Source organism: Cnephaeus nilssonii, assembly GCF_951640355.1.
Source record: "Cnephaeus nilssonii genome assembly, chromosome: 7".
In the NCBI taxonomy this organism is placed as follows: Eukaryota; Metazoa; Chordata; class Mammalia; order Chiroptera; family Vespertilionidae; genus Cnephaeus; species Cnephaeus nilssonii.
In genome coordinates, this window is record NC_137078.1 from 42,077,284 (window position 1) to 42,103,466 (window position 26,183).

The 26,183-nt window shown below is 39.8% G+C and overlaps 1 protein-coding gene across 4 annotated transcripts in view; it reads left to right on the top strand.

The window, feature by feature from the left end:
- The window catches only part of TTLL7 (tubulin tyrosine ligase like 7), a 138,193-nt gene that overhangs the window by 13,582 nt on the left and 98,428 nt on the right, over positions 1-26,183 (top strand). Inside the window, exon 2 of one of the 4 annotated variants that reach the window (XM_079776275.1) lies at positions 3,492-3,668. The exons of the other annotated variants lie outside the window; for them this stretch is intronic. The gene's annotated coding sequence lies outside the window, so the exon portion shown is untranslated. The remainder of the gene's footprint in view (positions 1-3,491; positions 3,669-26,183) is intronic. 4 annotated transcript variants of the gene reach the window in all.

Sequence of the window (26,183 nt, forward strand, 5' to 3'; positions counted from 1 at the left end):
TATTGGTTTTTAGTATCCTTTTTGTTATGTTTTTTAATTTGGTTTTGGTTGTTAGAGTACTACTGGCGTCATGTGGTTCTAAGAAACTATCACTTGTTGAGTTTTGGTGTTGTATCAGATATCTATAATTACCTGAGAAGGCTATTAAAATATTCATTTTTTACAGCTACATATCTCTGTGAGGCCAAATTTCAAAAATATACTTCAGTAAAAATAATTTATCAGGATGAATGCAGAAGCAGATCTGAATAAATATGGTAAATATACCAATAGAACTTCACAATGTAACCTTCACCAAATGAAATCCCTCAAATTATTCTCATTCTAACAAATGCCATATATGGACATATAACTATATTTTAAGTTATAAATTATAATAAATAGAATAACAATATTAACTCAGTGATGACTTATGCAAAGATGAAGTAATTTAGAATGTTTTATTAAGGTTTGACTCTAAGATAGTTCAAGAAATACTTGAATTACTGTCCTTTTATTTTGATTATTGTAAGTGGCTTTTCTTTTGTACTTTTCCTCAGCACTTAGTAGTTTGTAATAGTATGAACATGCAAATTGAGATGGAAAAGAATCTGATTATATCAGTGAGAAAAAAGATGAAGTGAGATAGGGAAAACATTGACATTAACTTACAACACCTACCTCCTGAAATTGTGTATGTTTATTAGAGCTAGTCCCACATTTAATACTGAATTTTCTATCTTCCAGGCAAAGAGGGAAACACAAAAACTTAATGATTAATGGAAAAGCTCATGAGAAAAACAAACCAATTGCCTAAGAGGAACAAAGTTATTCCTGTGTAGAATTCAGAGTGAAATTTCTGCTATTGTTTCTTTTAAAGTGGATTCGTTATAGTGTGATGCAAAATGTCCTTAACTTTGTTACTGTGACATTCAACAGGATTTGTTGGGCTAATTTTTATAATATTCTTCAATATAGGCCTATGGTATAGCTCTGTGTCTTTGGGGGAAATAACCTCTCAAGATCTGATTCTTTTCTTTCCTAACATAGCAGAATATTTACTATGAGAGCATTGAGATGTAGGTAAAGATTACACTATGTTCTCAATAAATAATTATTCATCTTCTTAAAGCAGTTCTGCAGGGTGGCTGTGACCAGCAATGTGGTGTGGCCCAGGTATACAGCTCTCTGATGACCTTGGCTTAATCTAGGAATGGATGTTACAGTGTCTCAAGGAAGGAGGGTTCTACATATCTTTTTAATTATTTCAGACATATATTTTTATTACCGAAGATTTTGAGGGGCAATACATTTGAGGTTTTATTCCCTGAAAACAGAGTATGGTCTCCTCTCTGTTTTGAGTGCTCACAAGAAAAAGAAGGGTCCAGATATTTCCTGTCCAAACTGTCAGGAAATTAGTTGAAATTATATGCAACTAATTTGATAATAACAGCTAAATATCTTTCATATCAGAAACTTCTCTATTTTCATCTCTGCTAGATTAGAGTTTCCAGATTTAAATCAATGCTCATTTATTTATAATATATAAAAATAACGTAATGTATTGTTATAATTATTAGTCAATAATTACCAATATTTAGTATTAAATGCTATAATAATAATATAACTATAATTCATGTTTACATATTCTCTAAATGCCAAAACACCTTTTGCTTTATTGGAATGCCTTCTGGTATAATTTTGACTTAAACTGATTCTTTAAAAATGAGTTATAAAATGAGTTATAAAAATCCATTATAAAGATATTTAAATATTAGATTTTTGCTACTAATTTATTAGTCTTACTTTCATGGTTGAGATTCTTCTCTATAATATGTAAGGTCTTCAGTATGCCATTCTAGAGGGTGATTAAGAGCCCTCCCTCCCTCCCTCCCTTCCTCCCTCCCTCCCTCCCTTCCTCCCTCCCTCCCTCCCTCCCTTCCTCCCTCCTTTCTTCCCTCCCTCCCTCCCTTCTTCCCTCCCTCGCCCTCCCTCCCTGTCTTTCTGCCTTCCTTCTTTCCTCATTCCCTCCTTCCTTTATATGATTACTAGGGGCCCAGTGCACGAATTCGTTCACCTTGAAAGGAACTGTGGGCTGCGAGGCTGTGTTGGGCACAGGGGCAGGTCTTGGCCCATCCTCCAAGCCCTCCACCCAGCCCCTCCCGCTGTGGCCCCCAGCCCCCTGTCTGCCGGCAGCCCTGCTCCTGCCGCTGCTCCCATGTGCTGATGGCACTGGCCCCGTTCGCACCCGCTGACGGCTCAGAGTGATTGGGGCTGGTGCCAGCAGTGGGTGCGAGCAGGGCCGGCATTGTCAGTGGGTGTGAGTGGCAGCTGCTGCCCTGATTGCCTCTCAGGAGCAGGGGGAGGTGGAAAAGCCCTGAGGGGTGATCAGGGCTGGCAGCCACCGCTTGCACCCATTGATGACGCCGAGCGATTGGGGTCGGCGCCGGGTGCTGGAAGTGGGTGCGAGCAGGCCGGCACCAGCAGTAGGTGTGAGTGCCAGGAGGGACTGTGGTTCATGGGAGTAAAGAATTTTCAGTAACTACCAGAGGCTCGCCCCGATGACAGTGACTAGAACCCTGCCTTGGTCTGGTGTCCCCCGCTCACCTGCTCCACCATCCCGCCATGGCTGATGCCCACCATGTTCTACGCTCTGCCACCTGCTGCCAATGCCCGCCATGTTCTGCATGCACCCCCTGGTGGTCAGCACACATCATAGTGACTTGTTGTTTGGTTGTTCAGTTGTTCCGCTGTTCGGTCTATTTGCATATTAGCCTTTTATTATATAGGATAATTTATCTGTCTCATTTGAGTTTTGGGTAGGGTTTAGGTTTGGGGTCCCTTTGTTAGGCTGTGTCCTCTAATTTGTGGGTTCTTGTTTGTGAGGAGCCCGCTAAAAGGACTGGGAAGAGGAGAAAGAAAAGCTTCTTTGGTTCATGTAGTCCCCTGGGCACATTTGTAACTCGATCTCCCTTTCTGACTGGTGTCTGTAACATTTTTATCCTGATGGTCTACTTAAGCAGCTGCCTCAGATGAATAGATGATGAATAGTAATAGATGATATTTATTATTTTAACTCTGTGACGTTTAATTATGTATTTGGTAGGTAAGAGAGATGTTATATAAAATTAAATGGACTAAAATGAGGAAAATAGGAAATTCATTGTCTGGTTATAGGCTACCTGAGGGAATTATATTCAGAGTACAAACTAAATATTTAGCATAGTATTGGTGAAATAGTCATATAAACATAGTTAGTGGAATTAAATGAATAAGGAAAACATTGCTATAAACTTACCTAAATTGTCTGTCTTGGGATCACAGTAAGGCTTTGCAAATTATTACTTGTACCCTCCCCCATGGCCCTTTTTCTGGCCTGAAAGAATCACGTTTAAATTGAAATTCAAACGTAGCAAACTCTGAGTTTTGCCTATGTCCAGTCCTTCTGCCTGTGCTTGGAGAGGAAATACTGGGCTTATGACCAATTCTTTACCCTCTTTGGACATCATCAGAACTGTAGATGCTGCAGCCTGTTTTTTCCTGAGATGAATCAGCGGTGCTGTCTGCCAGTCTGCTCCAGCACGGTTGGCTGTTGACTAATAGTTGGGCCCGTGGTGTAACGTGAAGCTGCATAAATTAGAAGATCATAAAGTCATTTGATTTGAGCCAAAACTTGAAGCAAAAATATGGTATGTGATTTTCTTTTTCACATTTAAGATTGTATAAGTTTGTAACTAGGAATATGAAAGCTTAACTTTGCAGAAAGACTGGCAAAGGCATGGATTCCTGAAATAGATTTTTATGGAGCATGATCTCTGGAATGCTTCCAATTATAGTTCTCATTTCTATCTGATTAAAATTTAAAATTGCTTTCTTAGAATTTTAAATTTATATATTTTTCATACCAGCTGGTACTTAATATATACAGTGAATGTTATGTGTTAAATCTTTTAATTAGTCAGATCACTGTGATAATATTGCACTTTTGTCTGGTCAGGGATATAAAATTAAAACCCTATATTTGTTTATGTGCATATATATCTATATATCTATATTATACATTTTTAAAAGGCTTTTTTGATTTATCAAATAATCCCAATATTTCAATAAAGTTAAGAAATTGGAAAGATATGATAAAATGCCTTTATTTAAATGAACAAAGATGATAAAAAGAGTTGGATGGTGTTAAGAAGTTAAGATCAAGAGAGAGTAAATGGTTGTTTCTTTCCTTTTGATTGATGTTTTAGCAGAAATGTTTTCTTTCCCATTACCATTCATAAACTGGAAACAAACCACAACTTATTTAGTGTCTTTTATTTGGTAAGTGTTCAATAAATATGTTTAGTTAAAAGCAAATATGGAAACAGGAATGGAAAAAGTTAATTTAATGTTAAAATAAATAAGAGAGTAGGCTGTTATAAACATTGTAAGCTAATCCAGGAGAGCTACTTTTAAAGTTTGTCTTCCTCCTTCTTTGATGTAATCTTTGGCAGAACAGAGTATCGTCTAGACTAGATGTGGATAAGCCGAATATTAAAGTGACTCTAGTGGTAATTTGTGATTATTCAGAAAAATGGAATATGTGATTCATTCTTAACTTATAATTTGTATCACCAAAATCTCATGAGTAAAGTAATGGAGAGCTGCTGTACCTTTAAACAAGTTATGCTCCACTGTGTATCAGGCTCTGTCTTGTTCCATTGCTCGGAGAGACACTGTCCTTTCCAATGAAGAACTTTAAAACAAGTGCTTTAAAAATGCAGTAAATGTGGTTGATGTAACAGTGGTGATGCACTGAAGGACAGTTAATAATGCCTAGGGACAGAAGGAAAGAGGGGACAGCTAAGCTGTGCTTGAATGGTGGGTAGAGAAGAAAAACATCCTAGGAGCAGAGGCAAACACAAATAAATATATGCAAATTAGAAAATGAATAATATTTTCAGATTGTCTTTGTAATCTCATGCTTTTATCTCTAGCTAGAATATCTTTCAAACATATTTGGCTGCTATTCATGTTAACTAATACAATTTACTTTACACACACACACACACACACACACACACAAATAAGTTTCAAAACTCAGTACTTATAATTAATACTTTTATACTATATGCAATGCAGTCTGGCACTGTTATGTTTTCCTCTAGTCTATTCTAATTAAAAAAAAGTTTACTGACTTGCACTAAATTGTTTTCATTACTCTCTATGGGTTATGGTCTGTATTTAAAAATCAATCAATCAAACAAACAAACAAACAAACAAACCTGTACCAGAGCTCAGGATTCATAGGGAGGCCCCTTTCAAACCCAATGGGCATATTTGCAAAGGAACTAACACTGCTCTTCCTCAGCAGTGTTTCGAGAGTGTAATACACATATTGGTGGCTTTAGCATATTTGTAGTTCAGAAGGTAACATGGTATGATACACAGGTTTTGAGAGTTGAGAAGACTTGTCTAAGTTGCTGAATCTCTCTGAATCTCAGTTTTCTCATCTGTAAAATGGAATTAATAAAACAATCTATTAGGACTAAATGAAATAACATCTGCTTTAAGATGGCTCTCAAACTTGACTATACATTTAAAGCACAAGGGAGCTTAACAAATTTCCATACTCAGGCTGCTTCTCAGACCAATTAATTCCAATTATATTAGATAACAATCCAGAAGTGGTATTACTAGATCATGTGGTAGTTTTGTGTTAAATTTTTTCAGGAACCTCCATACTGTTTTTCATAGTGGCTGTACCATTTTATATTCCCACCAATAGTATGCAAGGGTTTCAGTTTCTTCTCATTCTTATAAACACTTGTTAACTTTTGGTTTCAGCCATTCTCACAAGTGTGAGGTGAATATATATATATATATATATATATATATATATATATATATATATATATATATTAGAAGCCCGGTGCACGAAATTCGTGCACGGCGGGGGGTTGTCCCTCAGCCCAGCCTGTACCCTCTCCAATCTGGGACTTCTGGCTCCCAACTGCTTGCCTGCCTGCCTTCCTGATTGCCCCTAACTGCTTCTGCCTGCCAGCCTGATCACCCCCTAATCACTCCACTGCCAGCCTGGTTGATGCTTAACTGCTCCCCTGCCAGCCTGTTTGCCCCCAACTTCCCTCCTCTGCCAGCCTGGTCACCCCTAACTGCCCTCTCCTGCAGGGTTGATCACCTCCAACTGCCCTCCCTTGCAAGGCCGGGTGCCTCCCTTGGTCCCTCTCAACTGCCCTCCCTTGCAGGCCGGGTGCCTCCCAACTGTCCTCCCCTGCTGGCCATCTTGTAGTGGCCATCTTGTGTCCACATGGGGGCAGGATCTTTGACCACATGAGGGGAGCTATATTGTGTGTTGCAGTGATGGTCAATCTGCATAGTACTCTTTTATTAGATAGGATAGAGGCCTGGTACAGGGGTGGGGGCCAGCTGGTTTGCCCTGAAGGGTGTCCCAGATCAGGGTGGGGTTCCCTTGGGGTGTGGGGCGGCCTGAGCGAGGGGCCTGTGGTGGTTTGCAGGCCAGCCACACCCCCTGGCAACCCAAGCAGAGGCCCTGGTATCTGGAATTTATTTTCCTTCTACAATTGAAACTTTGTAGCCTGGAGCGGAGCCAAGCCTGGGGCTCCGGCAGCCATTTCTGTGGCAGTTAATTCACCTTCTACAATTGAAACTTTGTAGCCTTAAGCGGGTGAGCCCGGCCAGGGTGTGCAGAAAGCTTTGCTTCCCCTGTTGCTGCCAGCAACCCTGGCCTGCTCTCTCAAGCTCCATTCTGCCGCCATTTGTTTGAATTTGTTTACCTTCTATAATTGAAACTTTGTAGCTTGAGTGGAGGCTTAGGCCTGCAACAGCTATGGAAAGCTTGGCTTCCTCTGTTACCTGGGAAACCTTTCTCTCTGTGGCTGTAGCCATCTTGGTTTGGGTTAATTTGCATACTCGCCCTGATTGGCTGGTGGGCATGGCTTGGCTGATGGGTGTGGCTTATGTAGCGGAGTGATGGTTAATTTGCATATTACCATTTTATTAGAGAGGATTCTTTATTGTTGAAAGTATTACAGATTTACCCTTCTTTCCCCCTCTTTGCCCTCCCTCCCGATTCCTTCCCTTGCCTCAGGCCTTCACCATCCTACTGTCTGTGTTCATGGGCAATGCCTATCCTATATAATAAAAGCCTAGGTGGCGTCATATGACATCACCACAAGATGGCCGCCACAAGATGGTCACCACAAGATGGCTGGCAGGGGAGTGCATTTGGGGGCGATCAGATCAGCAGGGGAGCAGTTAGGAATCAATCAGGCTGGCAGGGGAGTGGTTAGGGGGTGATCAGGCTGGCAGGCAGAAGCGGTTAGGGGCAATCAGGCAGGCAGGCAGGTGAGCAGTTAGGAGCCAGCAGTCCCGGATTGTGAGAGGGATTGGGCCTAAACTGGCAGTCGAACATCCCCCAAGTGGTCCCAGATTGGAGAGGGTGCAGGCAGAGCTGAGGGACACCCCCTCCCATGTATGAATTTTGTGCACCAGGCCTCTAGTATGCTTTAAAGTTCTTTGGTTAATCTCTCCCTCCCACCCTGGCCCCCTTCCCTTTGAAATTCATCAGTCTGTTCCATGTTTCCATGCCTCTGGTTCTATTTGATTAATCACTTTATTGTGTTCATTAGATTCCACATATAAGTGAGATCATGTGATATTTGTCTTTCTCAGATTGGCTTATATCACTTAGCATAATCATCTCTAGGTCCCTCCATGCTGTCTCAAAGGGCAAAAGGTTCTTTTTTATAATTGCATGTTCCATCGTGTAAATGTACCACATTTTTTTTTTTTGTCCATTCATCTACTGATGGGCACTTGGGCAGTAGTTTCCAGATCTTAGCTATTGTAAATAACGCTGCTATGAACATAGGGGTGCATCTGTTCTTTCTGATTGATGTTTCAGGTTTCTTAGGCTATATTGTGTCTTTGATTTGCATTTCTCTGACAAATAGTGATTTTTGAGCACCTTTTCATATACCTTTTGGACATTTGCCTGTCTCCTTGGGAGAAATGTCTATTCAAGTTCCCCCACCCACCCCCATTTTTAAATTGGTTTGTATGTTTATTTTGCTATGGAGTTTAAGGAGTTCCTTATATATATTTGGATATTAACTCCTTGCTAGATATTATGGTTTGCAAATATTTTCTCCCACTCTGTAAGTTGTCTTTTTACTCTTGTTTCATTAGCTATGCAGCAGCTTTTTAGTTTGTCATTGTCTCACTTGTCTATCTTTGCTTTTGTTACCTGTGCTCTTGGTGTCCTATCTAAGACATTGGTCATGAGACCACTGTTATGTTTTCTTCTAGGAGTTTTACAGTTTCAGATTTTATGTTGAAGTCTTTAATCCATTTTGAGTTAATTTTTTGCATGTGGTGTAAGATAAGGGTCCAATTTCATTATTTTACATACAAATATCCAGTTTTCCCAACACCAATTGTTGAAGAGATTATCTTTTCCCCATTGCTTATTGATCATTTTTACATGGGTTTATTTCTGGGCTCTCTTATTGTTCCATTGGTCCATATGTCTATCCTTACCTCAGTGTTATACTGTTTTAATTACAATAACTTAGTAATATTTTTTGAAACCACAAAGTGTGATTACTTCAGCTTTATTCTTTCTTAAAATTGTTTTGGGTTTTTATAGTTCTTTGAAGTTCCGTATGAATTTTAGGATTGCTGTTTCTGTTTTTGTAAAAAATGCCTTTGGGATTTTTTTTTTCAAATACGTTTTTATTGATTTTTTTAGAGAAAGAGGAAGGGAGAGGGAGAGAGATATAGAAATATCAATCGGCTATCTCCTGCATGCCTCTTACTGGGGATTGAGCCTGCAACTTGGGCATGTACCCTGTCTGGGAATCAAACCATTGACTTCTTGGTGCATAGGATGACATTCAGTCCACTGAGCCACACCAGCTGGGCAGTGCCTTTGGGATTTAGATAGTTGCATTGAATATATAAATCACTTTGGGTAGTATGGAAAGTTTAACAGTTTTAAGTATTCCAATCCATGAACATGGGATGTTTTTCCATTTACTTGTGTCTTCTTTCATTTTTTTCATCAATGTCTAATATTTTTTAATGTGTAAGTCTCTCATATTTTAGTTACACTTATTCCTAGGTATTTTATAGGGATGTGCACTTTTTTAAAGGTCCTCTGGTGTACACTATGTTGAAATGCCTGATTGTGAAGCCGATAGCACAATGTGTGGAACTTGACAGGTATTTGATACATGTATGGTTCCCTTGATAAATAGTATCAACAATAATATATAGCTAACTCTTCTGTGGTGCTTACTATGTTTTGGGTACTGTGCTAAGTACTTTTCACATCATGTAGGCAATGCTATGCATTTTAAAAATTATTATTCTGTCAAACAATAAAATTGCTGAGATAAAAAGGGAGAACCCTGTTTACTAGAGAGGAAAACGGCTACTTTTATCAATAGGAATTCAGTTACCCATGTAATTATTTTAGTGAATCAGAGGAATTGGCTTTCATTGAACAGCCTCAAGAATATAGAGTAAAAACTTTAAAAAATATTTTAGATTCTAGTTTAAACCTTACACCAAGACTTACCTAGCAGGTATAACAGATCAATTTGATAAATACCGCAAACACATAACAATTCTAATTTTAGCAGAATTGTATGGGATAGATTGTGACTAGTATATATATTCCAGATAGTACAAAGAGTGAGCATTAACCTATGAATACTTCTTCCATATTATCATTATTGACATCAAAATGTGTTAGGTTTAATATCATGATGAGAAGACTTTTTATTAACAAGGTCAATATTTTTCTGTTAAATTAATTAGAGATATTTAGTAGTCTGCTGGTATGCTTTTTGATATTGTTGATTTTGGTTTTTAGAAAGCTTATTTATTAACTAGAGGCCCAATGCATGAAGATTCGTGCAAGAATAGGTCTTCCTTCCCCTAGCTGCCGGCACCGCCTTCTCTCTTGCCAGAGCTGCCTTTCCATCTTTGCTCTGGCCAGAGCCACCTTCCGCCTCTTGCTTTGTCACGTCAATTTGCATATTCCCTTCTTATTGGCTGAGGGGACCGCCATCTTTGTCATGGAGTTACAGTCAATTTGCATATCCTGTCTTTATTAGATAGGATATTTGGTTTTAGGAAGCTTATTTATTAACTATTTTTCAATATGAGTTTTCTATAGTAACTGCTTTAAAAAGAACATCTAAATTAAGATTTATTTCAATTTATAATTTATTAGTTTTTTTGCATTTAGATAAGAATTTACTCATTTTTGGTATAATCTTTAGTTTGCTTCTTAGTTTTCAATAAAATATTCTATAATGGTTATTTTTAATGGATATATGTGATCCTTACACTTAGTACATATTTAGAACAAATATTTTTCCCATGTCAAGGAAGTGGATTTATGAATTGCTACATCAACTTTTGCTTAGATTAAATGCATGCTTATCTTATATTTTTCTTTGTGAATTTTTTTCAACCTATTCAATTATTAAAACATTTGTAAGATACCTATATTTCTAAATTCAAATGAGTTAATAGAGGTAAGGCTCTTAGAATAGTTCCTGGTGATTAGTAAGCATTTAATACATGTTATCATTATCCACTCACGAGTGACTTACAAAAACGCACAATGCAAAAGCTCCTTATGGTAGAGTCAGATATTTGCAAAAAAAAGTGAAAGAATTTTGAGTTTTGTGACTGGGTAAAAGTTTGTATTCCTGCCTGTCAGTGCACCTGAAAATGAAATGCATGATACGCCAAGTGGCATCACATATCACACATTTAAAGTTGTAATTAAACATTTCACTTTTAAGTGTCTGGTTCTAGGAGGGGAAATTAGCTTTTTGGTGGTTTTACAGATAATTTAGTTTAAACATCTTTGCTCTCAAGAAAAATTGAAGAATTGTAAGCCTCAAGAATGCTTAACCCTTTACTTGTTAGTCTTTGTAGACTAACAAGATTACATTCACTCAGTGACAGCAGAACAGTTTTGAGGAGAAGCATTAGTAGAGAATGGAGAAACATTTTCTGAATGTAGGTTTTGAATGAAGGATTGTTTCCAGAGCATTCCAGTCTGATAAAACCCAACCTAGTTATAACCCCCTGGGATTGGATTCTAGAGTTTATGAGAAGTATCTAAGCCATTGAGTCGAATCTTATGAAGACTGATATGTGTGTCAGTATGATTATTTGCTATGTGGTCTCATTCCCTTGTCATCATTCTCAAATTATCTCCTGTTACATTGTGGGACTATAAAAGTCTCTTGTGATTGGAAATTAAATCTAGAATGTATTACACAGATAGGTTTTAGGAGAGCATTGTCAAAGACTATGTGATTCACTTAGATCCGTGGTCGGCAAACTGCAGCTCGTGAGCCACATGCGGCTCTTTGGCCCCTTGAGTGTGGCTCTTCCACAAAATACCATGGCCTAGATGAGCCTATTTTGAAGAAGTGGCGTTAGAAGTTTAAGTTTAAAAAATTGGCTCTCAAAAGAAATTTCAATCGTTGTACTGTTGATATTTGGCTCTGTTGACTAATGAGTTTGCCGACCACTGACTTAGATTAATGAGTAAGCATATTTTGTAGAAGCTAATGAAATTGTACATTCCTATGTGACTAAAAAAACTGTCTTGATTTAATAGGCACAAAAAGCTAACATTCAACTGCTCCCTCTCATCTTCTTTCTTTTGTTTTTCTTCTTTACTTTATTTCTTCCTTCTTTCATTCATTTTCTTATAAAAAATTAACTGCATCCTTCTGAAAACTTTTCCATATAAATATGGTGCGCTATATATTTTTTCTATTTTGGACTTCCTTTTATTAAAGGGCTTGAGATGTTAAAATGGTGCTAATGAAAAACAAGCCATGGCACTGTTGATTATACGCATACAACTGTGTGGTTCAAGGTGCTGTGCTATGTCTTCCCATCAACTTTATTGATTTTTGAAGAGAAGATTATGCTCATAGGGAGTTTACTGTAGAGGTCAGTCATAGTAGGAGAGAACTGGTGAATCTGAATATTGACAGCAGTATGGGGGTGAATTTGAGGTTTGGCTGCAGAGTGGCAGAGGGATCAAGTTTTTAAGAAAACAATGAAGTTGATGATGGAACTAAATTCTAGCTTTAACTGGTACCTAGCATGGTCTTAGGCAGCTCAACTAACTTTTTAAATCTTAGCTTCCTCGTTAGTGAAATGAAAAAACAAATCTATTAAAATGACCTTATGGTGCTATGAAGGGCAAAATGATTTAGAGTGTTAATGCCAACATAAAACTGTTCTTTGCACCAGTAGTAGGATGCCAGTCTCACCACTTATGGCAGTGTAGTGGGTCAGCTAGGCTGATAATCAGAAAGGACAACTGGACATGAACTAGAACCTACAAGAACAAACTGGAGCCTGTATCTGACTCTTGCCCCCTCCAGTTTTGGCAATGTGGGTGACCTCCAGGGAGAGCTGGTGTTCTTTACCATGGGGCTGCACATGTACCTGGCCCAGGGAGGCTAGAAGTGCCAGGATTCGGAGATGATGAATGTCACCCAGCAGGTCCTGGAGGAGCTGCAGGCTCAGATGCTGCCCTGTGCCTACAGGGAGCCAGCAGAATAGCGTCAACATGTACTAGGTGTACCGGTTAATAATGCTGATTTTGTAATCAAAGAAAACACGATAATTTTCAAGAGAAACATCAGAAGTGCTTTATTCAATGTCCATCGCTAGCTACACATTTTCCCCATCTTTCAGGTAATTTGTGGAGACTGTCTCAATAGAACCTTTCTTGTTTTGAGGCAAACCATTCAGAGACCTAATTTTCCACTTCTTCATGTGTTTGAAGTGATGCTCAGAAAGTGCGTGTGCCATCAATTGGAACAAGTGGTAATCTAAAGGAGCAAGGTCTGGTGAATATGGTGGGTAGGTTAATACTTCACAGGCAAGATCTTTTAACGTGTCTTTAACTGGTTTTGAAGTGTGTGATGGTGCGTCATCATGGAGCAAAATTACTTTGCCGTGTCTTCTGGCACATTCTTGTCATTTCACAATCAAAGCGTGGTTCAAATTGATTATTTGTTGTCGGTAGCGATCAGTATTAATGGTTTCACCTGGTTTTAGAAGCTCATAATACACCACACCTTTCTGATCCCACCAAACGCAGAGCATTGTCTTCTTTCCGAAGCGATTTGGCCTTGCAGTCGATGTTGATGGTTGACCTGGATCAACCCATGATTTTGTGCATTTGGGATTCTCAAAATAAATCCATTTTTCATAGCCAGTCACAATTTGATGCAAAAAAGAATTTCTTTCATGCTGTTGAAGCTACATTTTACTGACATTTTGGTTTTCCATTTGTCTTTCGTTCAGTTGATGTGGCACCCATTTTCCTTCCTTTAAAATCTTTCCCATTGCTTGTAAATGATTAGAAATTGTTTAATCTTTCTGCAAGTTGTTTTTGAGTTTGACACACATCTTCATCCAATAATGCTTGTAATTGTTGGTCTTCAAACTTTTTCAGTTGACCTGGATGTTCTTTGTCTTTCACATTGAAATCATCACTTTTAAAGCATTTAAACCAGCGTTCACAAGTATCTTGAGATGGAGTATGTTCACCATAAGCTTCCTGAAGTATTCAGCAGCACTTTTCTTCAAAATAAAGTAATGAATTAAAACTTTTCACAAATGCTTTTTTTTTTTGCACGGAACTTGACATTTTTAAGCATAAAAATATCTATGATGTTAACACCTTCAGAAAATTTGACATATGAAGTTGTGAAGCTTGTTTTCAATTCAACAAAATAGCTTATATATCAAATCGCATATATATCAACACTAGAGGCCCGGTACACTAAATTCATGCATGGGGGTGTGTGTCCCTCAGCTCAGCCTGCACCCTCTCCAATCTGGGATCCCTCGAGGATTGGGCCTAAACGGGCAGTCGGACATCCCTCTCACAATCCAGGATTGCTGGCTCCCAACTGCTCACCTGCCTGCCTTCCTGATTGCCCCTAACCACTTCTGCCTGCCAGCCTGATCACCCCCTAACTGCTCCCCTGCCAGCCTGATTGCCCCTAACTGCCCTCCCCTGCAGGCCTGGTCACCCCTAACTGCCCTCCCCTGCAGGCCTGGTCACCCCTAACTGCCCTCCCCTGCAGGCCTGGTCCCCCGCAACTGCTCTCCCCTGAAGGCCTGGGTCCCCCCTCAACTTCCCTTCCCTGCAGGCCCGGTCACTCCCAACTTCCCTCCTCTGCCAGCCTGGTCACCCCAAACTGCCCTCCCCTGCAGGCTTGATCGCCTCCAACTGCCCTCCCTTGCAGGCCTGGTCCCTCCCAACTGCCCTCCCCTGCTGGCCTGATCACCCACAACTGCCCTCCCTTGCAGACCTGGTCCCTCCCAACTGCCCTCCCCTGCTGGCCATCTTGTGATGGCCATCTTGTGTCCACATGGGGGCAGCCATCTTGTGTGTTGGAGTGACAGTCAATTTGCATATTACTCTTTTATTAGATAGGATATGTGTAACTCCATCTATTGAAAAAATACGCATTATTAACCAGGACACCTAGTACACACTACATACAACTGTGTGGTTTAAGGTGCTGTGCTATGTCTTCCCATCAACTTTGTGCCCAATGCCCTAAAATGACCTTCAGAGCCTAATAGCTGTTTTACTTCTGCCTTCAAAATTGCAAGCAGATTTCTCTTGTAGCCAGCTCTAACTCAAATCATTCAAGGGAGGGATTTCTAGGAAATTTTGTTAGCTTAGCTAAATTGACTTGTGTCACAGGTCTTTTTTTAGCAAGGTTGTTTTTGGCCATAGTGACCTTTTGGATTTCATCAGATGAGCATTTAAAAGCCATCAAAGGGGTTAAGCCAGCTAGAGTGAAGCGGGGGAAGGCAATTGGGAGAATAACATAAAGACATTTGTGATCAGATTTGCATTTTGGATCTGCATTGTAGAAAATGGGTTGGGGGTGACTAAGGGTAGATTTCAGTAGATCTATTAGGAGCCGAATGAGAGCTTTGTGGTGGCTAGGCTGTATGTGGAGGTGAAGGTGATGGAAACAAGTGGAGGGGTTTCAGGGGTACTAGAGGATAAAGGAAATAGGTCTTAGGGCTGGAATTGCTAGTGGTTGAAGGAGATAAAAATGCCCAGATTATGAGTTTGGTTTGAATATTTTGAGTTGTGGTTGCATTGAGAATATCCAGATGGAAATGTTCAGTAGCAGTGTGATGCTAATATGAGTCATTGCTATAGTAGTACAAGCACCTGTAGTAGTTGTTAATATTATCATTGTCTTACTTTCTGGGGGCCTGAAACCATTTCTGATTTATTTATGGGTATTTAGTACATTGCTCATTCCCTGGCATAGACTAGGGTTAAGTTTTTAAAATATATTCTTATTGGTTTCAGAGAGGAAGGGAGAAGGAGAGATAGAAACATCAATGATGAGAGAGAATCATTGATTGGCTGCCGTCTGCACAGCCCACACTAGGGATCGAGCCCACAACCCGGCATATGTCCCGACTGGGAATTGAACCTTGACCACTGAGCCATGCTGGCTAGGCTAGGATTAATTTTTCATCTCTCTCTCTCCCCGGCTCCCCTCTCTCTTTCTCACTATAGGTTGTCATAATCACACATTTTCCACTCTTTCCCAGGGCTATCCTTCCTAATTCTGTTATTCCTATTTTCTTCTAGTTCCTAGAGGAGCCTCATTCAGGGGTCAGTAAACTTTTCTCTATAAGGTTAGATGTTTTTTATTGCAACTCTTCAATCCTGCCTTTTTAGGACAAAAGCAGCCTGAGGTGAAACATGAACAAAACAGGCAGTGGGCTGGACTTGGCCTGTGGGCTATAGGTGGACCCTTGCACCTAGTCCACTAGGTGTTCTATTTATTTTATTTTTAATCTATTGGCTCTCAAACATATTTGTTTTTTCTATCATATTTCCTTCCTGCCCACCCCCCAAAAAACTCCCTTTAGACCTTTTCTCTCCTAAACTACATACCATCTTTCCCATCACTTCTTTTTAAAAACTTTAATTAAATGTATTGGGGTGATATTGGTTAATAAAACTATACAGGCTTCTAGTGTACAACTCCATAATACATCATCTGTATGTGTATTGATTGCATTGTGTATTTACCATCCGAAGTCAAACCTCCTATTCTTCGTATTTTATTTTTTTCCCTATTGAAGGTCACCTTTTACTACTTCTGCCTAGTAAACCCTTAGTAATCTGACTTTCCTTGCTTTCTCAAAAATAATTATGGCTTCCACTCTTCTAAATAAGATGACTACTTCTTGATCTTATTTCTTTCTTTCTGATCTTCCCTTCTGAGGTATTTATATGGTTCTTTTATACGATACCCTTTGAAATACTATACCATGTTCTCCCTTTGACTTTTATGACCCTGGGGTCTCATTCTCCTCCTATCTCTGATGGCTATATTTCACTACCTTTTAAAAAATTGCAGTAACACACAGAGACACACACACAATAATGTATATAACATAAGCAGTATACCTTAAGGGTACAACTTGATGGACTTTTAAACATGCAAACATTTTTGTGGCTATCACCCAGATCAAGATATAGAACATTTCCAGCATCCCAGAAGGTTCCCTCGCGACTCTTCTCAATCAATTACTCCTGATCCTGCCAAGAGGTACCCTTTATTTTATGACTAATATAAATTTAGATTTAGTTTTTCCTGTTCTTGAACCTCATAAATGAAATAATGCAGAATATATGGGCATACTTTTTTGTGTCCATCTTCCTCCACTCGTCATTATGCTGTGATAGTAATCCATGTTGTTGTGGTAGTTGTAGTTCATTCTGTTTAAAATTGTTGTGTAGTTTTCCATTGTATGAATATATCACAATTTATTTAATCTTACTCTTAGTTGATAATAGGGTTGTTTCTGGTTTGGGCTATTATTGCTAATGCTGTTATGAACATTCTTGTACAGGTCTTTCGGTAGACCTATGCCCTAAGTTTGAAATGTCTAAAGGAGAAGCTTTGATGATATGGATTTGGAGTTTTCTGGAGAGTTAAGAACTAAAGGTAGATTGTCTAGACCCCTTTTTCCCATCATTCTTCTTCTTTTGTCTGCCTCCTACCTTTATTTTTAGGATGTATAGGACTGTTTATGGATTTTTATAGGGCAGTGGGGACTGGAATGAAGAGTTTATTAATAGAGATAACAGAAGCATCAAAACCTTAACAGCAAGGACTTCACCAAGGCCTGTGTGCGAAGGACTTGAAGGGAAGTCTGAGTGGACTGTAAAACTGCAGGGTCCAGACAGAGCTTTCGAGGATGGGGCATAGAACCAAGAGCCTAGCAAGCTCCAGCAAGTGAAGTGGAGTTGACACAGAATGAGAGGTTTCAGCAGGGCAGCACTAAGGGTATCCTGTGGATATGAACCACATGTGACCATTCGCTATCAACTCTATTAAAGTCACTTAAAAAATACTACCAAGCAACAACCTAAACACAGAATACCTGCTATACAAATACATCAGATAAACAGTGAATAAACAATATAAGCAACTGCAGTGTACTTGCTGTGTCAAATCAAATCTCCTGGTACCATCCATCCAAAACAGAATGCCATTTCTAAATCCTTGATAGAGAAACTGGATTCCAGGCCTTGTGAAAAGTCAGTGCAGATATTTTAACTGTTTTTTAAATGATAGCTGGGCCATAGTAGGTGATCTTGTTGGGTGAATTTAAATGCCATGTCTGGAGTGGAGCCATCTTCAGCTTAGTGGTAACTGAAATCTTAGAGACAGATAACATAATTTAGGGATGGGAGAGCTGTTGAGTAGATGCCCTCAGTGCCCTCCTCATATTTTTGGCATCATACCCACTTCCAAATTTGTGCTCTCCCTACTTCCAAATGCCTGCCAATATCTGCTTTTCTTTCCCCAAGGGCTTTTGAGGACTTTCTGGAAGCCATGGGACTAGAAGTCCCTTGCCTTTCTAGACTTCTTCCCTCCTCCCCGCCTCTCATCCCTACCCTCAGGAGGTCTGGAAGTGCCATGGAATTAATACCCAAGCCACACCTCAGCAGCCCTCAACCAATGATTGACCCTGGGTTGGTTAACTCTGAGCTGTTGTATTTTATACTGGTTCCCAGAGTTTCCTAGTGGATTATGCTCCAGCTACCCAAAATGTAGCTGGCTTTATAACATAGCCTTTTATTGGCTGCCTTCCCTTCCCTGTTTCACTTCCCTGCTCCCCTATCTGTGTTTTCTGCATTTCCCCAAATAAACTACTTGCATTAGGGTTTGTTTTGGGGAACCCAAACTGAGATCTCTTGGATAATACCTGCAACTGAAAAGCATACAGGGGAAGAGAGGAAGACCTGTTTGTTTGTTTTTTGATTAGCAATTATTTTAATTTTCAACTACTTGAAATTTCTACTTGGATGTGCAGTTGATAATCTGAAACCTGACATGACCATACTGAAATCAAAACTTAAAAAAGACTGTTCCCTCGTTGATTAGGAAAAGAAGATATTTAGGATTTTGTCCGTGTGCTTTCTTTCTGTTCATATCTAAAGGGGAAACATTTTAAATTAATTCAGTATGTACTGTGTGTTCCTCATTTTCTGTGATTTGGGTGTAAATAGCACTTTAACTTTTACTGTAACTTTACCGCTAGCTATTTTTATTTGATGATCTGAGTCTTGGCTTGAATTCCTGGAATCTGGGATTGGTTAGTTTACATTTTGATTTACTCTGGAAGTGTTGCCCTCAGAGCTAGTTTAGTAAATATCCCAAGCACCACAATAAACACAAAATGTAATTCACAATAAAAATCCTGTGTAATACTTAGAAATCAATCTCTTTCAGAAGTAGCCAATTTTAGAGATTATTTTAAGAGGTTTTATTAATATTGTGTAGTGGAGTTTCTCCTCGTATATGTATGATTCATAATTGATGACTTTCATATCTTTGCTTTAAAACATTCTGAACTTTCAAAAAACAAATGCAATGTGACATGCAAAGCAAATAGGTGGTGAATATAATGACCCAATGGAAGTATATTTGTTTAGTTTAATAAATTAAAGCAAGTCTTCTACAATTTTATCATTAATTTGTTCATGGTAAAAAAAATGATATGATTTAATTTACTACAAGTCATTCATGTCCTTGCTGAAATGATTATGTGCCTCCCACTGCAGTAAGTTCTTCAGAGTCAGCTTTAAAGATCACCATCATTTGGCTGTACCATAAGTTACTTCATTTCTCTTGGTTACATTTAGGTTGCTTTCAGTTACAGGTATACATAGTGGTTTGATGTACATTCCTGTCCACAAATGTGCCTCAACATTTGAATGACTTTATTAGGATTGATTCCCAGAATTGGAGTTACCAAGTCAAGAGCATAAACACAGTACATATTTTAGGCGTTTGCTATACTTTCTGTGATATTGGCCCTCCCTGATCATTTGCCACCAAGTTTGCTATTCTTTTTGACAATGAACACACTTTGTTCCAAACAAGTTATTTCCTCCGGGCAGTAAAGCTGTTGCTTTTCATGCCTTGCCCAGCCCTGGCAGAACTACTGCACTGAAGGAGCTGGAAGGTGGTGGTGTACGGGAACGGCTTCAGGCTACTCCCCAAGTTTAGCAGCTTTTTTTTGAATGAAAGATTCTGCATTTCTTGTACACCTTTGGTCCTTTTCCAGAGTTCTAAAATAGTTGTTCTTGACAATTTTATGCAGTTTTATCATTTTTTTAAAAGGAGAATTGCTGAATTCTTCACTATTTTGGAAATTCTGCTTTCTGAGTCCAGTTTTAATTGGAATGGTGAAAGCTATATTTTGAGTGAGCCTTGAGTAGAAAACCTGTCCACATCATTAATGACTTATATTACACTTTTTTTTTTCCTTTCCTGGGGCCAAAGATCTTAGAGCTAGAAGGGATCTTAGTTCCACTTTTGTTTTCAGGTTAATAATTGGAAACATTAACACCCTGTGCAGTTATTGCACATGTTGTTGGTGTTAAAATTGGATTTTGAGATGGATCACTCATGTATCCGTCATTGCTTTGCCTCTCCCTGTGCAGCTGTAGGTACTGATTCTGTTTCTCTGCAGTTTCAGCCCTTTGCCACTGAGCTAATCCTGCCCAGGGCAAAGAAGACATGAGGATTCTCAGCCTGCCCAAGAGTGAGGTCTGACATGTATTGTGCTACCTTGAACTAGAAGCTCAGGGATGGGGCCTAGCAATCTTATTTAAGTCCTCCAGGAGATTCTGATGCACATACAAGTTTGGGAATGGCTGGCACAGAACAAAGGTTCAAAAATGTCAAATGGTTGACATTGTCATTAGTTCTGTACACTAGAAATTGGGATAGTCAGTCTGCTGCTATTTTTCATCACAGTTAAGATCACATTCATTGTGAGACACCCCACTGTTCTATTTACTTAAACCCTCTGCAATTTCAACTATAAAATAATGCTTTTTTCTAAATACTGAAACTTTATTTTATGCATGTTGGAAGAGCCTTTAAAAGGTAATATTTAAAATATCACTTTATGCATACAAAAAAGGAAAATGTAAATAAAATAGACTGATCAAGGCATTATTTAAACTTCTTCACATTCAAAGACAGATATATCAGTCTCTTCTACACTCAGAGTTCTCATTTTCCATGTTTTCCCATACAACATGATTGTCTGTGTCATCAAGAGTTAGTGATACAACATTTCTTTTTTTCTAAATCTTTATTGTTGAAAGTACTACATATATCCCCTTTTTTCTCCCATTGATCCCTTATAACCTGTCCTTGTCCCAGACCCCCACCTCACCACCCTATTATCTGTGTCCATATGTGCATACAAGTTCTTTGGTTGATCACTTCCTACCTACCTCCACCTCCCCCTGAAGATAAAACATTTCTTAACGCGTGTTTTATGATCATTTCTGGGTTTTTCTCTCAACCTCTGATACTGATTCTGTAAATTTTGATGTGTATGCCCAGGCAATATAACTAAGTCAGGACTGTCACCTGGCTGACAGTGATTATAAGATGCATCAGAGTTTTAGATGTTTTTAAATGTTAAAAAAATAAAACAAATCAGTGTGGGTTAGAATCAAAGAAATATGGTGGCAATTATGGAATAGTCTATATTTGTCTATTCATTTTCTTCTATTCTAGAAATATATCCTATAGATTATTCTTTATACAACTGGCCTCATTCATTCTTTTTATACTAGTCTATCATCCTTAGTTTAGGCCTTGGCTATATTTAGATTTTTATATCTTTTCCTCCAGAACCTTCTTGTCTTAAGGAGTATTTTAAATCACATTTTTAGTCTCATAAAATGTAGCTTACCCTAGGGAATAATGAATGTATTAGTTAAGGTTCTTTAAAAAAATAGAACCAATAGTATGTATATGAAGAGAGGGAGAGAGAAAATATGCATGAATGAATGAATGAATGAATAAATGAATGAATATGAATGAATTGGCTATGTCATTGTGGAGACTGGCAAGTCTAAAATCTGCAGGGTAGGTTGGCAAGCTGGAGACCCAGAAAAGACTTGTTACAGCTTGAGCCCAAAGATGGTCTGAGTCTGAATTCCCTCTTTCTTGGAGGACCTCATTCTGTTTCCTCTTAAGGACTTCAACTGATTGGGTGAGGCCTACCCACATTTTGAAGATGCTAAGCGGAGAATACAATATATATATATATATATATATATATATATATATATATATATGTATGTATATCCTACATAATAAAAAGGTAATATGCAAATTGCATCACTCCGCTACGCCCACGATTGGGCCGGCTGGAGGCGCGGGGGGCGGGACTCAGGGAGGCCGATTGGCTGGCGGTAGGAGCGGGGGGCAGGAACTCGCGAGTCCCCGCCCCCCGCTCCTAAATGGCCGGCGCTGCGGGAGGACCCATGGGGTCGGCTGAAGGTGCCGGTGGCGGAACTCCGGGTGGCCGATTGCGTGTCTGCCAGCACCAGTTTTCCACCAGCACGTTTTCCTCTGGCCACCCGCGGATCCGAGCGCCTCCCGAGTCCCGCCCCCAGCCTTCGGGAGGTGCTCAGATCGGCGGGTGGCCAGAGGAAAACTGGTGCTGGCGGAAAACATGCTGGTAGCCAGGTGAAGGAAAGTCTATTGCACGAAACTTCGTGCAACGGGCTTCTAGTATATATGTATATGTATATATATATATACACATATATATGTATGTATATACATATATATGTGTATATATATATATACATATATACATATATATATATATACACACTGTAAAGAAGCTTATATTCTAGTTGTTTAAGGAAGACACTCAAGTTACTATTTAATTGAATAATCAAATAACAGAAAACAATAATGTAGGTAGAGACTATTTAAATTTGCATATAAAGTATATATTGTTGTAAGATTCACCTTTTCCCTGCTATTTATTTATTTTTTAAATATCTTTTTATTGATTATACCAGAGGCCCGGTGCATGAAATTTGTGCACGGGGGAGGGGTGTGTCCCTCAGCCCAGCCTGCACCCTCTCCAATCTGGGACCCCACCAGGATCGGGCCTAAATGGGCAGTCAGACATCCCTCTCACAATCCAGGACTGCTGCCTCCCAACTGCTCACCTGCCTGCCTGCCTGATTGCCCCTAACCGCTTCTGCCTGCCAGCCTGATCGATGCCTAACTGCTCCCCTGCTGGCCGATTGCCCCTAACTGCCTTCCCCTGCTGGCCTGGTCATCCCTAAATGCTCTCCCCTGCAAGCCTGGTCGCCCCTAACTGTCCTCCCCTGTAGCCCAGGTCACCACCAGCTGCCCTCCCCTGCTGGTCTGGTAACCCCTAACTGCCTTCCCTTGCCAGCCTGGTTGCCCTAACTGCCCTCCCCTGGAGGCCTGGTCACCTCCAACTGCCCTCCCTTGCAAGCCTGGTCACCTCCAACTGCCCTCCCCTGCAAGCCTGGTGCCCTCACCCTCTCCTGCTGGCCTGGTCGCCCCCAACTGCCCTCCCCTGCAGGCCTGGGTCCCTCCCAACTACCCTCACCTTCAGGCCTGGTCTCTCCCAACTGCCCTCCCCTGCTGGCCTGGGTCCCCCCCTCATCTGTCCTCCCCTACAGGCCTGGTCACCCCCAACTGCCCTCCCCTGCAAGCCTGGTTCCCCCCAACTGCCCTCCCCTGCAGGCCTGATTGCCCCCAACTGCCCTCCCCTGCAGGCCTGGTCTCTCCCAACTGCCCTCCCCTGCTGGCCTGGGTCCCCCCCAACTGTCCTCCCCTACAGGCCTGGTCACCCCCAACTGCCCTCCCTTGCAGGCCTGGTTCCCCCCAACTGCCCTCCCCTGCTGGCCATCTTGTGGCGGCCATCTTGTGTCCACATGGGGCAGCCATCTTGTGTTGGAGTGATGGTCAATTTGCATATTACTCTTTGATTAGATAGGATATAGAGAGGAAGGCAAAGGAATAGAGAGAGAGAAACATCGATGAGAGAGACACTGATTGGCTGCCTCTTGCATGCCCTCCACTGGGTATCAAGTCTACAAGCCAGGCATGTGCCCTGATGGGGAATCAAACTGGGGACCTCTTGGTTCATGGGCCAACGCCCAGCCACTGAGTCACTCTGGCTGGGCTCCATGTTCTTCATAAAAGCAAACCTTTTTTTTTAATAGGTTGACTGGCAAGATATAAATGAAACTTTTTAAAAATAATCTGTTGGTACAACTTCCAGCAATGTGGTATTATCACCAAAGCCAGTCTAGGACAGAAATAGATGACAATTTTGCAGTACCTGGATTAAAATTATTCTAAACAATGCACACTGTTTTCTAGTCAGGCTTGTGTATATGGATAATTTTGAATACTAGATAGGATTAAAATATAGTAAATCCAAATCCCATGAGGTAAAACAAAAAATCAGCTTTGTTGATTTAATATAATCCTTAATTTGTAAAAATCAGATGCATTTGAATATAGGGTTGCATATCATTTTTTTCTAGATATTTAAGGTCAACTTTTATTCGTGAATATAATTTGTAGTTGATGCAATCAGTATGCCAGTATGTTTTGGATGAATTGTTGTCTTTTAGGTTGTTTTGGATCTGCCAAGTCTCTTCTCTGAAATAAAAACGTATATGTTGGAGGCAAGACGCATTCTTTTTTCTCAATGGAGCACCTTATAAAATGATGAGCATTAAAAATACTTTTTGCTTTTATTAGATATGTAATAAAATATTGAAGGGATTATAAAACTTTTAAGCAGATTTTTGATACATCTTTATAATATTTATTACCTCTGTGTGAAAAGAGAGGTTAAGAGAAGAAAGACGATTAAAAAACCTAATTTGTATTATTTGAGAATGCAGCATCTGTGGATCTCATATGACTTGTGCACTGGGCAACTTCAGGCGCCAGTTCTGTTCTACATTCCAATATTGCTTGTCAGAATTAAAGACAAAAATAGTTCTTTTCTTCTGCATTGCTATAAAAGGACTGTCTCACAGCAAAGCATGTGGTGCCAGGTAGATACAGTGTTTTTAAAGGTCTGGAATGACTTTTGGGGGGAATGATTCTTATTTTAAAATGAGCTAAACTTATTAAAATATAGTTAATTAGTTTTTTTAAATAGTGGGCCTGTTAGACAAAGGCTATTAGTATTTTTTCCCCAAAAGTTGATCTTATAAATTCACTTTGCATCTAGTTTAACGATTTAGAAACAAAATAGCCTTATGGTTCTTTTTTTCCCCCCGTTGAAGGTCTTACGGTCATACACTTAGCTTAATTGGTGGAGGCATGCAGAGCATGATCTAAACGGAGCCTCTACATTTTCCTTTTTCCATGTGGATTTTTTAATCTTTGGTTACATGACTCTCAGACTATGGCTTAATTTTTACTGGGATTTAATTTAGAGAAATTTGAAAACTGTGATAAATTTACCTGGATTCTAGAAATTAATATAACTGACAATTTCTTATTTCAAGTTCAAAACCTCCTAAAGAACTGTAACCTTCTGGTATGGTAGCTCAGAAGTTTAGTTTCTATATTCCAGGCTCTCTTCCAGGCTCTGTGATTGGGATTGAAGGATCTGTAAACTAAACGACATTTCAAAGTTGCTGCCTGGAAGCCAATAGTCGGAGGGAGGAGACATGCAAGGAAGCCTCCTCACTTGACATGACTTGTGGCCTTTTTTGCAAGGACATTTTGAAGAAATTTTCTTTACTTAAAAACAAAATTGAAAATGGAACCCAAGTTCATTTTTATTGGTATTGGTTAGGAGACGTGTTTAGGCAAAACCAAAACAAAATAAAAAACTCAAACAAACAAAACCCTGAAAACCAATTATTTGGTTTATGTTACTGAAAAGTTAGAGAATCTGTTATCTATTTTCCTGCCTCCTTCATGTTGACTCACCCTCAGACTGTGTAGAGGCAAGATGAGGACCAGTAATGTAGGTATGTATCTGCAAATTCAGCTCAAAAGAGAACCTCTGTTCTCTAAGAGTCTGAGTGGAATTCTGGACTTGACTCTCACTGGTCTTAGTTGGGTCCCAGGTTCGTCTCTGAACCAATTCCATGGTCAAGGGGATAGGATTCTACAATCATTTGAGATGGAAGTTATTTGCCCACTTTGGCACTGGGATCAGCATCAACCCCACCGGAAGCGTGTGGAGGGAGAGTAGAGAGTAGTGCCTCTCCAGAGGAAATTCAGGTTATTGTTCACAGAAACGAGTGAATGTAGCTCTTAAAAACGATGAATGTCTGAAGTCATCGTGCCAGTGACTTTAAATTTAAGCTGGCGTATCTTTTTCAGAAACTAAAGCAGTCATTTCTATTGAGTAGCATGTCCATTTGAAGGCACATTTAACTGATGGTAACAGAGAGTCCAAATAACAGGGGTTTAACACTACGGAGGCTTATTTTCTCTGGAGTTTGGCAGTCCGAGACTGATGTAGCATTGCCATGACAAGACCAATGTCACTTCGAATTGCTGCAGCTCCTGCAATCACATTTGTGGTGTCCGCCAGTTGTCTACCTCACTTTTAAGGTGTTTTATTAGGAAGTTCTGCTCAACAACTTTCACTTGTATACCATTGGCCATAACTCGGTAACATGGCCATATGTACCTGTAAGGAGGTCTGGAAATGTAGGTATGTAGATAGGCATAATGCTAGCCCTAATAATGAACCCATAGGGGTTTTAT